The 14,678-nt window shown below is 39.7% G+C and overlaps 1 protein-coding gene across 12 annotated transcripts in view; it reads right to left on the bottom strand.

The window, feature by feature from the left end:
• The window catches only part of HEATR5A (HEAT repeat containing 5A), a 110,504-nt gene extending 105,808 nt beyond the window's left edge, over positions 1-4,696 (bottom strand). For 4 of the 12 annotated variants that reach the window (XR_014148114.1, XM_081829462.1, XM_081829468.1 and 1 more), the window contains exon 1: positions 4,527-4,695. The gene's annotated coding sequence lies outside the window, so the exon portion shown is untranslated. Of the gene's footprint in view, positions 1-2,426; positions 2,450-4,198; positions 4,411-4,526 lie in introns of those variants that run through there. The other 8 variants (XM_081829465.1, XM_081829466.1, XM_081829469.1 and 5 more) reach the window with 5 other exon arrangements.
• Positions 4,697-14,678: the final 9,982 nt, after the last annotated feature.

The following is a 14,678-nucleotide window of genomic DNA, read 5'->3' as shown; positions in this document are numbered from 1 at the left end:
AAAGAAGATAGCGAGAGGGGAAGAATGAAGGGGGGGAAATCGGAGGGGTAGACGAACCATAAGAGATGATGGACTCCGAGAAACAAACTGAGGGTTCTAGAGGGGAGGGGGGTGGGAGGATGGGTTAGCCTGGTGATGGGTATTGAGGAGGGCACATTCTGCATGGAGCACTGGGTGTTATGCACAAACAATGAATCATGGAACACTATATCTAAAACTAATGATGTAATGTATGAGGATTAACATAACAATAAAAAAAAGTTCACATAAAAATCTGTGTTATTCATACTTATAACTAAGTTTCACATCATACCCCTTCCAAACTAAAAACCATAAATTTAACATTTTGGGGGGAATTCTGACTACAAATTCTCATAAAATCAACTTAATCCATGTTTCTTGTCATTTCACACAAAGTCTAACTTGTAACATGCCCAGACACAGCACTACTATCTTATTTTAATATATAATGAAAATACATCAAGTGCAGTAAGATTCCAAGAGTGTTTCCTGCATACTTGGTAGGGATGGGGAGAATGCTGCTTATCACTGCATACAAGCCAAGAGGAATGGCACATGCACACAGTTCCAAGAACCAATGGAGAACACATCCTATGAGATAGAGAAGTTAGGATGAAAAAGGAAAGAAACAGGAGTTACAGGGAAATTTATGAACTGGCATAAAAAAATGCCACAAGTAGGGATGTGACTGACTTTGCCTACCTCTTCTGTTTTTCTGAGGTACTGCAGATTACTGTTAGGGATGAGAACAATGACAGAAACTGAGTTAAGTGAAGGAGACTGCCAATGGGGGCCCCACTGAAGTTCTGCCCATTCTGGTAATTCTCCTTCCAGATTACAAAAGAGAAAACCCCTTAAGGGTAAAAGGAAGTGTTGTGGGGAAGCAAGTACTCAGCAATACTAACCAACTCTTAAGGCAGTCATTGGAGAAGGAAGTAACATTCTTTGACAATTTACTTACTAGAAACTTTTAATCCTTGTAACACTGAAACTTAAATATTATTATCCTCATTTTACAGATGATGGTAACAAGAAATGTGTCCAAGGTCAAGATGTCATTTAAGCAGAGTAAGATAATGCCTCCATCTGTCTGGTTTCAATGTCCATGTTCCTTCAACTACTTCATACAGCCTCTTCATAAAGTCTCTCTAATCACTATCACTGACAGGTACCGCGATTACTGACAGGTACTGCTATACCCACTGAAGTACCTAATCATTATAACTTTGGGTTTGTATTTTTTTTTTTTAATCACTTCATTCTCCTCTTATGTCGGTACTTTGAGGCTTCTTGTTAAAGTGTGAGGTCTCCTACTAGAGACATCAACTTTCAAAGGACTCTTCCCATCTAGACAGTAAATCAATAAGTACCAACAGTGTTAGTTCAGTCTTTGGATATTCTTGACAATTTTTATCACTCTTTGTTCCGCAAACCAACTCTTCTATCTCCCTCTAGGAAGACAGATTTCATTCTGGGCACTGAGGAGTGCCAGAAAGTACATTTTAAGATAGAAAATTTATTCTCTTTATCTCCCACCTCACTCATCTGAAAGTAACTATCTAAACAATCTCACTACTTGGTACCAAGTTGAAACTCCAGTAAGAAGAAAACAAAGTCTTGTTTTGTTTTTTTAAAGGATATAAAGGTAATTAATTCTTTCAAAGATCATGAACTTTACTGACCTAGGTCTCTTGAGAGGTCTCTCACAGCCTATTCATTCTTAGTTTAGGTATAACTAATAATCCAGTTATCTGGATTCTAGCTAGGGTGGGACAGAACACCATATTAAAAGAGAAGGAGCAAAGTCATTGGGATCAGGAAGAAGTCAAAGCAGGATGCTAATGGTGGTGGAAGCAACCAAAATACTATTTAATAAAGTAGAGACATTTTAAAAAGCAGGGCAACATGAGACTACTAAGTACAAGAGCAAAGTGCACAGGATGCCATTATTCTTCCAGGTCAGAAGAGGCCAGGAATCCTTGCCCAATTTTCCAATAACTCTATTCTTGTATTTGCTGTTCATGTGATCTGTAACTTAGGACTTCTTGGTTTAGACCCTGCCTGCCTTAGAATATCCCCCTTTTTCCCTTCTTACATCAGGGTTAGCATTCACAGAATCAGCCTTAATTCACACTATGGTCTGACATCTTGGCTTTTCCTCATGGCTCTCACTTCTAAATCACAACATATCCTATGGAATATCCAACCTAGAATTTAGCTACATTTCTGACCTTCTTGGAGCCCTACCAGAAGGGTTTTATTGACAGACACTGCTTCTTACTCTTTGCCAGATCCCCAGCTAGGCTCCTAACTTTGCAAGTACAGCTCCTTGGAACAACTCCATTATTACTCTGCCTTTTGGCTGTGACCCTTATGGCCCCACTCAAGTAATACAGTGAACATACCATCTATTACCTCTAACCCCCCAAGACAGTCTGGGGCAGCACTCCATCAATCAACTCATTGATATTTCTGCAGCAAAAGATAAAACATACTCACATAAGGTGGGATTAAATAATGACTATAAATAGCTTCATATCAGTTTACATTATATTTACTGCCAAATGAGTTAAGAAAAAAACTTTCCAGAGCCTTTTCAACACTGGAATTAAAATGAAGGGACTTTGTACATGTATTTTTTTTTCCCTTTCTTTTCTTTTCAGATCTCCTCCTAAAATATTGAAGAAAAAATTTTTTTTCTGGTGTTTCAATAGGTAATTTCAATTTTCTGATAATATTACTTACATAAAAAATGTACTAAATAAATGATGTATATACACAAAAACATGCATATATTCATCATACAGTTACCATACAAACAAAACAATATAAATAGATGCTCATATATTTACCCACAGAGAAGCATTATCCAGGCAATAAGTATAATTAAGTTACTGAAAAAGTACACATATAAAACATTTTATTTAGTGAAATTAGAACCATACCATGGTTTTAAGATTAGCGATACAGGATACATGCTCCAAAAAAAAATTTTTTTTTTTTTTTAATGCAGTTATCCAGGATTTAGAACAAAAGAATTTTAGAATAGTAAGGGGCCTAAACAAATCCAGTTAACCTTTATTCTGTTCATAAGATAATTAAGAAAGGCTCAAAAAAGTTATAAGTGGCTCAATCCCCTATCTGAAGGAAAGCTGGATGGAAGACAGATGCCTTGCTTAAAAACAAAAGTACTTAAATTCAGGTCTCTTGACTGTCAGGTCACAAGTGTTTTCCTATATTAATAGCTATCTATATAAAATAACTGCATTCTAAGACAAATTCAACCTCCAGTACTTTTTCCAACTGCCACTATTCTTATGTTATAAACCATGCCTTCTTATCCATTTTATTAAAGAAAAAATCAATGGTATTAAAATATGACAAATCTCAGCTTCATCGCTAAAGTCATCTAAAATGACTTTATCCAAGACACATTTTCTGAAACATGTGGAAAATGAAACAAGGTAATTCTCTCCTCATCCATCTAATGCTCAGCTCTAAGGAGACTTCTGCTTTCCTTACACTTTAACCTCACTAGATTATTTTCTCCAAAATTCTGAACAGTACTTGTGGGCACATTCTCCCCCCTCCTTTCAGCATCTCCTCTTGGCTGTAAGTTCCTTCAGGGTGCGAAGCCTACACACAAAAGGTGCTGAATATTTGAATAAATGAACGCACATAAAAATAATGTGTAATTATGATCCTTAAGGAAGGAGCTCAAATCATTTGGCTCCTATTATCTGACTTGACAGTTACGAAAATCATCTAATTTGCCAGAGGTATATATTATTGTGATTAGTAAGTACCATAAAGCACTTTATAAAGTTCCTAAACACTTTATGATCACTTGAAATGTCGTTTTGCTGGCCAAGAGTACGGTAAGAGGAAATGTTTCCTCACACTAAGCAAATGCTACTCCAGCAAAGGCTTTTTTTCCCTGAGAGGAGTGGAAATAGTCCCCCGTAGAAGGCAATATCCACTCCCTTTTCCAGAGCGCTTCTGGAAAGCCGCCTTGAGGGTGGTGCGGGCGCTCAGAGCGCCTCGGGCCCCGCTCCGACCGATCTGGGGCGCAATGGGCGCCACTTGGGCGGATCCGGCCAGTCGGGTTCCGACCTTCCGACCTTCCTCGTACGCCAGGACTGCGGAGCTCCCGCCGGCGGGCAGAGTCCACGCCTACCTGTTGTGCTCGGGTAAAACCAGACCTTCCCGGAGCCGGAGAAAAGGACTGACTGCACTGGCCATTCGGTCGTCCCCGCGCACCAGTTCAGTCCCTCCTCGGAGGATTCCGGCCCCTTCAGTCACGACACCTAATCCCTCCACCCATTCCCGCACCCAGGGTCTCAGCTTCCTCCACCACTTCGCAGCCGCGACCACCCTGGGGAGTCCCAAGCCGCTCAACTCACGGCGCAGGCCCGGGTGTGATGTCCCTCCCAATGGGCAGGCAGCACGGGCCCCGCCCCCTCGCGCCCGCAGCGTCTCCACTCCCAGGATCCCAGACTGCTCACCTTCTGGGGTCCCTCACGGCTCAGCGCCCGTCCCAGTCCTGCCACGTTACCGGCTCCACAGCGCAGCAGGGCAACGCCGGGACTTGCCGGTGGCGGCGACTGCGAGGCAGTGCGGCGGGAAGGGCGCGCGCGGGGCGGAGCCGGAAAGCTCGGAGCCGCGAGCGCGGCGGGAGCCAGCGATTGGGAGCGCGCCCTGCGCCGCGCTGCCGATTCTAGGCCCCCTCAGCCGGCCGCCGAGCCATCGAGCACCCACTCTGGCAGGCGTGACTGCTCCACCGCCGAAAGAGCGATGGGGGAGAGTGCTGCCCAAGTTGATTGAGGCCAGGACATTGGCTTTGCAGTCGGGAGATCTTGGCCACAACTATTTTTGTCAGTTGTCATCGCCAGCCAGAATCCCTAGGGGCGGCACTGGGGCATCTGAAGGCCAGGACACAACTGGAGTCTGGAGAAATTCAGGCAGGGAGTGCTGTGGGTGTGGATGGTGTTAGGTTAGACATGGAAGGGACCCTAGAGAGCCTTGTAGTGCTACTCCTGGTTTTACAGCATGAGACTGGGGCCTAACAAAGCGCCTTACTCAAGGTCACACTCTGAGTCAGTGGTGGAATTGGGACTCACAGCCACTTGGCTCCAAGTCAAGTGAGTTTTTCCAGTATACTCAGCGTTTTGAATATAATTTTCAGTTTTTATTTTGAAACAGTCTCAAGGTTACAATAATGTTACAACTATAGGACAAAGAACATTTTTCCAGAACCATTTGCCATTTAAGTTGCCTACATGATGCCACATTCTTCCTAAATGCTTCAGTGTGTGTGTCTTACTAATAAGCACCTCAACTATGTAGTCACCATCTACCAAAATAAATTTACGTGATACATTACGTTTGGCCATTGTCTCTTAATGTTTTTTATGGTAAAAGGATTCAGTTCAGAATCAAGCATTTGGTTTACTTGTCATGTACCTTTAGTTGCTCTCAATCTGGAACACTTCCTCAGTCTTTCCTTGACTTTCATAACCTTGACACTTTTGAAGATTCCCGGCCAATTATTTTGTAGAATGGCTTTCACTTTCCATCTGTCTGATGTATATTTATGATTAGAATCAGGTTAAGTGTCTATGACAGGACTGCCACAGAAGTAATGCTGTGTTCTAATTGTGAGGCCTGATGCTTGGTTTCTCAACCTGTTTTGAAAGCATAAGCAGAATTAAAGTTGTATTAGTTGCATTATTAACTTAGCTGCACATACTGTTTTGTTCCTTACTTATGTTTTATGCACCTCTAATCAATCATTAACTTTAGTTTTTCCACTCTTGCTCCCCTGTTTACCCACTGACTGTAGAAACCTAATGGGGACTCGATGATAACACTGGTCTTGAAATTATCCGACATACCTGATCTTACCAGGTCCCAAATAGGGCCTCATTGTCCAGAAGAATGCATACCTCCAGATTGTTTCAAGTTTCCTTCCCATCAAGGTGTCAAGAAACCCCTCACCCTCCTCTCATGTATTCACATCCTTCCCCAAACATACATAAGCTGTCTCTAGGCTTAACAGGACACAGCAACCTTGGGAATAATTCCCTGCCTTCTCTTTGGGCTGCCCTTCTGACAATAGAGCTTTCTTAGCTAGCTTCAAAACTCGTGTCCAAGATGTTCGCTTACTGTGCATCAGGTGCATGGACAAGTTTGAGTTTGGTAACAGTTGCATCCTATCAGACGCTTGGGTGGCTCAGTAGGTTAAGTGTCTGCCTTTGGCTCAGGTCATGATCCCAGGGTCCTGGGATGGAGTCCCGCATTGGGTTCCTTGCTCAGCAGGGAGCCTGCTTCGCCCTCTGTCGGCAGCTTCCCCTGCTTGTGCTCTCTCTCTCGACATAATTTATTAATAAATAAGATCTTTAAAAAATAAAAAATAAAAAAATTGCATCCTATCAAGTGGCACATTTTAATTAGTCTCATTATTGATGTTTATTTTTATTTTATCTTTTTAAAGATTTTATTTATTTGACAGAGAGAGATACAGCGAGAGGAGGAACACAAGCAGAGGGAGCGGGAGAGGGAGAGCAGGCTTCCAGCAGAGCAGAGAGCCCGATGCGGGGCTCCATCCCAGGACCCTGGGACCATGACCTGAGCCGAAAGCAGACGCTTAACGACTGAGCCACCCAGGCGCCCCATATTGATGTTTATTTTAATAAAGCAGTATCTGCCAGGCTTCTCCACTATAAAGTTACTTATTTCCCCTTTATAATTAATAAGTATTTTATGGGAGGAGATTCTTTGAAATTATGTATTTTCTCATCAAAATTTTAATTAATTTATTTATATCAGTATAAATTCAGAGTTTTTAATTAAATGGTTATAATCTATTTCTATCATTATTTATTTTGATGTTCAAATTGTCCCGAGTTTGGTCTGGAGGAGCCCCATTCATGCTGGTTTCTGTGTCTTTCTGTGTTTTAAATTCTTTTGCAATATTTTATTGTAAAACATTTTTTTTTTAAAGATTTTATTTATTTATTTGAGAGAGAGGATGAGAGGAGAGAGAGAGCACATGAGAGGGGGGAGGGTCAGAGGGAGAAGCAGACTCCCTGCTGAGCAGGGAGCCCGATGCGGGACTCGATCCAGGGACTCCAGGATCATGACCTGAGCTGAAGGCGGTCGCTTAACCAACTGAGCCACCCAGGCGCCCGTAAAACATTTTTAAAATACAGAAAATTTGGGGCACCTGGGTGGCTCAGTCCGTTAGGTGACTGCCTTCAGCTTGGGCAAGTCCCACATTGGGGTCCCTGCTCAGCAGGGAGCCTGCTTCTCCTTCTGCCTGCCATGCCCCCCTGCTCGTGCTGTTCTCTCTCTTAAAAATATATAAATAAAAATACTTTAAAAAAATAAATAAAATACAGAAAACTTGAAAGAGTTTTATATACCACACACTCACCATGCATAGTCTACATTAATATTTTACTATTCTATGCCCTTCTGACACACCTCCATCATTCTTTGAGCACTCCCTTATTTTCTGGCACAGTAAGATATTCTAGGCTCTTCTTGCCCCAACACTAGATGCAGCCATTTATCCAGGAGCCCTGGCTCCTTTTAGTGGAGAATGGTATTTAGAAGCACTAGGTGTACTCACTGCTATTGGGGTATCACTGGTCAGCCTGTCTTAGTGGATGAGGCTAGGGAATATTTATACACTCATACAGTGCATCTATATATATAACTATTTATGTATACTCACACACACATTTACAACTACATTTCTTTATCTAACAATATATATTGAAAAACCATATGTTCACAGTAATACCTCGAATCCAGCATCACACAGTGTATTCTAGTTTTCTCCTGTATTTGTAACTCCTTTCTCCTACAGAGAGAAACCTGGATCTTACTATCCTTGAGATGTTTACTTGTTTGAATACCTCCTCTATATCTAAGCAATCACCCATAGCTGCCATCTCTCCTTTTGGAGGATGCTGCCCTTACCCCACTATGGTTCTGAAACTCCAAAATTAGCCACCATAAGCACCCCCCAACTTTCTCCTTTCCTTACCCTGCTCCCAAACCCTGTGCCAGCACCCAGTCCATAAGCCCTCACCACTCTGCTCAGGCTCCATCTCCTGCCAAGAATTCCCCTAGGCATCCTCTTTACTCCACTTGATATATATAGACACACACACAAACACAGACAGACAGACAGACAGACACACACACACACACACACATTGGGTACTATAAATTACCCTGAGAAAGGTACAAAAGTATTATGGATCCTAAAGGAGAGAGCAATTATTATGAAGTCCTGCTGGGAGACTCATGAAGGGTTTAAAGAAAAAGATGACATTTAAAATGGGCTTTGGGGGCACCTGGGTGGTTTAGTTGGCTAGGTGTCTAATTCTTGATTTCGGCTCAGGTCATAATGTCAGGGTCCAAAGATTGAGCCCCACATTGGGCTCCAAGCTCAGCGTGGAGTTTGCTTGTGATTCTCTCTCTCCCTCTCCCTCTGCCCCTCTCCCCGCACTCCCTCTCTCTGTCTCTCAAAATAAATGAATAAATAAAATCTTTTTTAAAAATTAGAAAAGGGGCACCTGGGTGGCTCAGTCAGTTAGGTGGCTGACTTCAGCTCAGGTCATGATCTTGGGGGTCCTGGGACTGAGTTTCGCATTGGGTCCCGCGCTCAGGAGGGAGTCTGCTTTCCCTCTCCCTCTACCCCTCCCCCTGCTCATGCTCTCTCTTTCTCAAATAAATAAATAAAGTCTTTTAAAAAAATAAAAATAAATAGGGGCGCCTGGGTCGCTCAGTCGTTAAGCGTCTGCCTTCGGCTCAGGTCATGATCCCAGGGTCCTGGGATTGAGCCCCGCATCGGGCTCCCTGCTCCGCGGGAAGCCTGCTTCTTCCTCTCCCGCTCCCCCTGCCTGTGTTCCCTCTCTCGCTGTGTCTCTCTCTGTCAAATAAATAAAATCTTTAAAAAAAAAAAAGAAGTTAATAGGTGTTCCTTTAAATAGGCATTCTTAAATAAATTTGATAAAGACTATATGTTAATGTAGCTATCTTCTAGAGAATCATCATGTATATTGGTAGGCTGCACTTCATGCAATGTTTCCCAAGCTTATTTGGCAATGGAATATAATCTCTTTTTTAAAGGAATGCATACTAGTATCTTTGAGAACTAGTCTTCCTTCAGAGCCGATTTTGGGAAATAGAGCTCTGGAAGTTTATTAGTGATCCACTCAGTCATATCAGGTTGTTCAGTGTTGATGAAACCATCAAGGAAACTGGAGTGTACATGTGGCAAGCTCATGTCACAAAACACATGGGTCAGGCACAGCTTCCACTCTGTCAATTTCAATGTGATCTAAAGCCTGAAATCACACTGATACCCCACTCCAACAAAAGATCTGCTGGCCCTTTGTGATACAGCTTTCTACTTTTTGGTCTATCAAGAATTATTTGTCAATGTGCTGCTGAGTTTGCTGTAATCTGTGACAGTTTTTTTTTTTTTAAGATTTATTTATTTTTAGAGAGAGAGAGAGAGAGAGCGCATGCAAGTGGGGGGAGGGGCAGAGGGAGAGACAGAGAGAGAGAGAATCCCAAGCAGATGCTGAGCATGAAGCCCAATGCAGGGCTTGATCCCAGGACCCTGAGAACATGACTTGTGCTGAAATCAAGAGTAAGCCACTTAACCAACTGAGCCACCCAGGCGCCCCTCTGTGACAGCTTTTAGCACTAAATTTCTTTTTTTATTTAAGATTTATTTAGTTTAGAGAGAGTGTGTGTGAGAGAGGGAACGTACATGAGCTGGGGGGAGAGGCGGAAGGAGAGGGAGAGAGAGAGAATTCTCGAGACTCCACACTAAGCTTGGAACTGACAGTGGGCTTGATCTCACCACCCTGAGATCATGATCTGAGCTGAAACCAAGAGTCAGCAGCCCAACTGGCTGAGCCACCCAGGTGCCCCTAGCACTAAATTTCTAATAAGAACTTTTGGCCATGGGTAGGATTTTCTTCAGTTGGTAAACTACTATTATAAATATTCAGCCAAGAAGTGCTACTTACAACACAGCATAGATCTTGATCTATGATGACAAGTAAGTAATAGTAAATCATCTAACCTTGGACGAAGCAGTTAAACTCAGGGCTAGTGTTTCTAAGGAAGAATATTGAGCAAATGTGGATTTGCTACCATGCATTTAATAATACTTTATGCAAGAAACGATTGCAATTATGCCCACACTTGACTAGGATACCTAAAGTCCCTTCCAATTCCTTATTCTCCAATCAGACTACAAAATACTGTGTTTTACATGTGCATAAACTTTATGGTTTTGTTCCAAAGCTGCTGCCATATATTTTATAAGCAAGCCATTTAATCTCTTTGGGCTTCAATTTCCTCCTCTGGAAAATGAGCATGCATATTAGGTCTCTAAGAGCTCTTCCAATTTTAAAATTCAAATATTCTACTGCTATTCTTACAAAAAAAATGCTTCAAAGTTAATAGAATAGCTATTATTTGGAAGAAATAGAAACCAAAGTCCAGAATAGCTAGGTTATTTGTCCATGTTTGGAACAAGATTCCGAAGTAAGATTTAAAACTAGGCTTTCTGAATCCTTGTCTGATATCTTTTTCATATTATCATAGTACCATATATATTCAGAACTATACAAAATATGTTAAACTGAACAGTACTTTTAAAAGTTTTTCTTTTATACATATGTAGTCATATTTATTTTAAAATATTGTTATTCACATTAGCTTAAAAATACAACTTTTTAAAACTCAACGAAACAAAAACATAATCCTACTACCTCCACATGACAATCATTTTCATTTATTTGGTTTTCTTTCAACTCTTACTCACATGTCTAAGTAAAGCCACATACATATGGCATATCAAATTCGCATTCATAGTCATTTCATTACACATAGCCATCTAAACATCAGTTCCTGGTTATAATATTGCTAGCATTTAGTTATATGAACCTGAGGGGAGATGAAAAACTGCTATCTCCTACTTGTAGGTAAGTATAATTGGCAAGGAGTGAAAAGGACCTAAAATGACTCTAGAGTTTACTATGATACTCTTTTTCAATTCACTTCTGGCTTTAAAATCTCATGATTAGAATCATTCTTCTGGTTTTCATAAGATAAGGAAAGAGACTTCAGGAGGTTGATGTTAAGATGCTTTTACCTGGGGTGGGAGAGAAAATCCTGGAGATCTCTTCTGGCTTATTCCTTTAGTACAGTTTTACCTTGGAAGATAGGGAGAATGTGACCCTGAAAGATTTGAGCAGCCGGACAGGAAGGTTTCCATGGTAAGGGGGAGGACTGGGCAGCAAGAAATCTTCAGTAGTCAGGGAAAGAACATTCTGGTTGATGGGATCCAGAGCAGATTCCAGGAAGAGGGGAGGAGGTGTCTGTGGGGAATCAATAAAAATGGGGCTGAGAGGATTTAGATGAGAGTCCTTGGTCAGCTTGTCAATTTTTCCCTGCCAGAAAGTTCCTGATGGGAACCACAGGAAGCACCATCATAAGCCAAATTAATCATGTAGTTAATCTATCAAGGTGAAGGAAAAAAATTTAATGTCATTAGCAGCTTGGTTCTAAACATGAGCCAAAATCCAAGGAATGGGATAGGTCAAGCCAGAACTAGGACTGAAGAGGAGGGCTGTGTTACTAAATATTACACAAACTGTCAACTTTAGCTGCAAGCTCTTTAGACAAGTAAACTGTTAACCTGTATACAGGTAACTTAAGAGAATAAGTGCTTTCATTTAGGGATATTTTGTTCTTTATAAATAGCATATAAGCCATCCCACCAAAACCTTATTCATCAGTTGGAGACATATGAATGTAAAAACTGATGATGGATAATTATCTACTTAAAAATGAAATATATTGGAACAATAATTATACACGATAACATGATAATATTAAGAGCCATATAATTTGTTGTAAAATTCATAATCTAAGATTATTTGTCTAATAAGAAATTGAACTTCCCTAGTAAAAGGGCAAACTCTACCTGGTTGATAAATAATATTCCTACTGAATTATCACATGTGAGGAAAAACTATATACAATATTATATGATATACTTATGATAGTTCTTACCAGTTACTGTATTTATATGTATATGTCTATTATTAACTTCTTTGGGACATGTTATTCTTGAAATAAATTCTAATAAAAATTCGTTTATATGTCAAACTTCTTGCTTAGCTACAAACTTAGAAGGGAGAATATTATCTAGATGCAAATATTGAACTGACCAGTATGAACAATAACTCACATTAAATTAACCATATAATCTGATTATCGTAATCAGTGGAGCCGGAGTCATAGATCAGGAAGAAAAAGAAAAATGTTAATAATATGGAATAGAATTATATACTCCTGAACTCAATTTGCCAACCTACAGGCATTCACAGACCAGAGCACAAATCCATTTATAGACCATACTTGCTCATCTTAATCGTATCTTATTGGTTTACACATCTTCTCCTTTTGTCTGCTTCCTTTCCCTTATGCTCTCTGAGATCAAAACTTAAAAAAAAAAGTTTCTTATATATTTAAGATAAAATATTAAGCTGTAAAAAAGCAAAAGCAAAATATATAATCCCTTTATACCTCAGCCATGTTAAAATATGTGTGTGGTTATGAACAAAGATTATAAGGGAATAAATAAAAATTAAATTATTGTATTTGAACAATGAGATTACAGGCTTTTTTATCTTTTTGATATTTGTAATTGTTTATATTGCTTTTACAAAAAAGAAAGAAAGAAAGAAAGAAAGGAAGGAAGGAAAGAAGGAAGGAAGGAAGAAAGAAAGGAAGGAAAGAAGGAAGGAAGGAAGGAAGAAAGAAAAAGAAAGAAAGAAAGAAAGGGAGGCATTTTTTAAAGTTTTCTCTTTGCAATCTCCTGGTGCTATTTTCTGCCTTTTGGAAAGGTACCTGACACATAGTAAGGGTCAACATAAATTTGTTGAGTAAGTATACAAAATGGCAACTACAACAGATTTCCTTTAGGGAGAAGCCAAATGATAGCACTAGCTATGTTGAGGTAAGGATAAAATAAGTCAGTATTTACTCAACCACCTGCCCAGGGCCTTCTAACTACCTATCCTTGAGATTGTTATTTGTAGATTGTCTATATAAATTGTTGTCTACCAGGACACTTTTGAGAGTGAAAAGAGTTGCTATTTATAAATATGCTGAGTTCTTAGATATGGCATCTAAAGCATAAGCAACCAAAGAAAAAGATATGTTGGACTTTATAAAAATTAAAAACTTTTGTTATTCAAAGGACATTATCAAGGAAATAAAAAGATAACCCATAAATGGGAAAAAATATTTGCAAATCATTTAGTGACAAGGGTCTAGTATCCAGAATATATAAAAAACTCTTATAATCAACAATAAAAAGACAACCCAACTAGAAAATGGAAAAATAATTTAAATGACATCTCTCCAAAGATGATATACAAAGGGAAATCAGCACATGCAAATATGCTCAACACTGGTCATTAGGGAAATGCAAACAAAAACCAAAATGACATACCACTTCACAGGCACTAGGATGGCTCTAATACAAAAACTTGAAAACAGGAAGTGTTGGTGAGAAAGTGGAGAAACTGGAACCCTCATATACTTCTAGTGGGAATATAAAATGGTGCACCTGCTTTGGAAAACAGTTTGGTGGTTTCCCAAAAAGTTACAGTTATTGTACGACCCAGCAATTCCACTCCTACTTATATAATCAAGACAAATGAAAATATATGTCCACACAAAAACCTGTGCTTCAGTGTCTATAGTAGCATTAGTCATGGTAGCTAAAAAGTGGAAACAAGGCAAACGTCTATCCATTACAGAATTGGATAAACAAAAATGTGGTATATCCATACAATAGAACACTATTTAGTCATAAAAAGGAATGAAGTTCTGATTCGTGCTGCAACATGGATGAACCTTGAAAACATTATGCTTAGTGAAAGACACCAGACATAATAGGTGAAATAGTGTATGATTCCATTTATATAAAATGTCCAGAATAGGCAAATCCAGAGACCAAGGTAGTGTTTGCCAAGGGTTTGTGGTAGACTGGAAACGGAGAATGAATTTAATGGTATAAAACTTCATTTTAAAATGGTTCAGTCGATTAAGTGTCTGACTCCTGATTTCATTTCAGGTCATGATCTCAGGGTTATGAGATTGAGCCCTGTGTTGGGCTGTGGACTGGCGTGGAGTCTGCTTAAGATTCTCGTTTCCTTCTTCCCCTGCCCCTCTAAAAAAGAAAATAAATGAAAATACTCAAAAATAAATAAAGAAATAAAATGAAAATATTTTGGAATTAGAGAGTGGTGATATACATACAAACTTATTGCAATATTGTGCAATACAAGAATATTGAACAACCTCGTGAATACACTAAAAACCGTTGAATTAGACACTTTAGGTGAGTGTTATGGCATATGAATTATACTTCAAAAATAGATAGATAGATAGATAGATAGATAGATAGATAGATAGATAGATAAAGGAGGCTGGGATAATGGGGTGGACTGGAATTGAATTATGCTCATCGTAGATCAGGCATTCAATGTATTTCCAATCCTGAAAGATAAATAAATACTTGGAAAAAGTTGGAGTTGGAGAAGATG

Source organism: Leptonychotes weddellii, chromosome 9 (assembly GCF_054177405.1).
Source record: "Leptonychotes weddellii isolate Sample4059 chromosome 9, ASM5417740v2, whole genome shotgun sequence".
NCBI classification, from domain to species: Eukaryota; Metazoa; Chordata; class Mammalia; order Carnivora; family Phocidae; genus Leptonychotes; species Leptonychotes weddellii.
This window is presented reverse-complemented; position numbering and strand designations above follow the sequence as displayed.